The 2,865-nt window shown below is 29.0% G+C and overlaps 1 long non-coding RNA gene across 1 annotated transcript; it reads right to left on the bottom strand.

The window, feature by feature from the left end:
- Positions 1-428: 428 nt before the first annotated feature.
- LOC111027631 lies at positions 429-980 on the bottom strand. Its single transcript, XR_002603816.1, has 2 exons — positions 894-980; positions 429-719 (listed from the first exon to the last, which is right to left on the bottom strand). It is a non-coding gene; the product is annotated as an uncharacterized LOC111027631 (long non-coding RNA).
- Between the last annotated feature and the right edge of the window lie 1,885 nt (positions 981-2,865).

Here is a 2,865-nt window from a genome sequence, read left to right as displayed (position 1 = left end):
TACTGTAAATGGAATTAATTTCATAAAATTGAATGAAATATAATATTTAGATATATGAGTGTACATCATTTTATTCAAAAGCAACACAAACATTTAACACAACAGTAAATCGATATGTTTAACAATGTTCATTAGTTAAAAACAAAATAGATGTCTTCATACAGTATTATACCTACTTTTTCAGTATCTTATGATTAATAAAATTACAATCAAAATAATTGTTAAGTATTAAGACAAATAATAATAAATAGTTATTTAGTTTTATATTGTTTGTGATTAAGTTGTGAAAGTATTACATAATAAACATAACTTATAAAATAACAAAGTTTATTATTATAGCCATTATCCGTAAAACAAAACATGAGCATAGTATTAATTATAAATTATAATCATCACCGAATTCGGGTAAAATAAAATACCTACATCTGTGCATTATAAAATTGTTGGCATACTTATGAATCAATCGAGCAAGACAAGTCTAACAACACCAACATCGACATAGGCCAAAAAGGTCATAACCGCTGCACTCATTGGTCGCTGTTGGAGAAGAACAATGTTTGGTTGCCTCCGACCTGTAGTACCAGCAATTTCCTGGACAATCTCCGTACGCCAATTCGATCATTCCCAAAAGACACGCCACCACTACCAGAATCAATAGGCATTTATTCATCTTGCTCTGTATAGTGATCGGGATTGCTGGACTTGGTTAATATCGCGTTCTGATGAGCGCACGTGGACGATAGGCAGAGTAAGTAAGTTAATGAAGTTGACTGGAACACAAAATTAATAAATTAAAACTATTAGTTTTGACTTTTGAATACTTAAAAACGAATTAGAAATGTACTGATGTGTTTGCAAATTTGAATAAAAAAATACACGTAATGTTTGTTTACCTGACAAAATCTGAACTTGTGCAGTTGGTATACAGCTCAGCTGAGACGATGAGTGATGTACCTCTGAAGCTCTGACTGCAGATAGCTTCTATTTATACCGGAAAAATAGCGGATAAGAAGAGGGAAAAGCGCGTGCTTATTATTGACGTAGAATTGATTTTTTGAAATAAACACCTACGATACCGTAGTTCGTCGTCCTTGAATGCTCGTCTTTTGGCCAAAATGTACATTATACTTGTATGTTCAATTATAACCATCTTCCAAACTAAATGCACAATAAAATGTATGATAATATTGTTTTATTGTTGATAATACAAGTGCATTTTTTGTTCATGTTTTTTTTTTGTATTAACAATTTTATTTTTCTATTTTTGAGGTTGTTGTTTTTTACCTTTTTAAAGTTTTTTTTGGTGGAATATCAATATATATATATTTTTTACATTGTAGATTATAATGTGCGATTATATATACATAATAATTTTTTATTTATTTCAACTCAATTCATAAAACGTAGTAAGTATGTAATAAAACCAAGGCTTGAAATCGATTTGAAAATCAATTTTAAACATCGATAAATGTCGTTAAAAATCTTTAAAAAGATCAAAAGGTGTAACAAAATCGAAAATGCATGTTAATATTATTCAACATTTATAATGAAATTGAAAATAATTGTTTATAACTTTCTAAATGTGTATTGAAATTGAAAGTGTTTGTTTATCATAACTCAAAATGAAATAGAAATTGAAAAAAATCGAATCAGTAATTTATATTAAAATAATAATCGTATTGTAAACAGATCAATTTGAACTTAAAAAAAAATTTTAATTCAGCAATAGCCAACCCTCAACAGGTTGTAGTGATCCAGCCTACAGAATATGCTGAATGCTGATGTACAAGAGTGATTGGCGACAAAGTGTAATAAATTCAAGTGAATATTATAAGTTTGAACATATAGACTTTATTTTGAATGTAAATACTGTTAGAAACAATTTTATATATCTGAAATGTCCTCAGAGAGTCGACTGGCGTGAAGGTGCTTGTACTGGCTCTGACAAATCACGTCTGAATATCGGGTGGCGGTTCTGCCATGGACGAGATATCGCCGACCACATTTACTATAGCACGTGTGCGTACAGGTTCGAGGAAATGGCATCGTCCTTCGCGCCTTGCGATATCACGATTCGATATTATATTATTTGGCTTTAATTTAAATAATATTTATTATTTAATTATTTTATGATATTTATTATTTAAATTAAATTCGTGCTACCGTTTCTAGTTTTTTATATTCGTATGTATTTCGCAACGCAATTTCCCTTGTCTAGTTCCCAGAACTACTCAATTAACTATTCTACTGTTATTTTAGCCTTTTTTAGCTTTACTCGAGGTCAATGACATCCCAGCCCGTCTATTTGGACAATCCTACGGCGTTCCCTTGCCTACCTTGAGTATATATGTATATGGCGGGACGTCAGTACATATAGCACCTCACCCCTAAAAATAAAGGTTTATGTCTCTTAAGACAGGAATCTTTAAAACATCAATACAATTAGTTTTTTTTTTTTTGCAATTTCAATTTACAAGTTGACTAACTTGTTTACAATACAATTATTATATGTTTACATTTTACAGTTTTATGGGCTTACATTTTACGTAATTAATAATATTGATTACCACGTCCTATAGAATAGAATATATTATGCGTATCGCATTTACAAAATTAATATGGTTTACATTGTTGGTTATAATTGCTGGTTACTCTTACAATAAAAATAAATTCCTCCCCCGTTTTTTATATAATATTAATATATTTCCTTTAATAGATATATTTGTCTTAAACATTTTTTTTTTTTTATTAATTTCTTGATTAATTATGAAATTTACCAGTGTATATATATATATTTACCCTTTCCGTTTTTATATACAATTATTCATATTAATTGTTATTTATTTATTGTTGATTATTATTTAT

This window comes from Myzus persicae, unplaced genomic scaffold (assembly GCF_001856785.1).
Source record: "Myzus persicae strain clone G006 unplaced genomic scaffold, MPER_G0061.0, whole genome shotgun sequence".
NCBI lineage: Eukaryota > Metazoa > Arthropoda > Insecta > Hemiptera > Aphididae > Myzus > Myzus persicae.
This window is presented reverse-complemented; position numbering and strand designations above follow the sequence as displayed.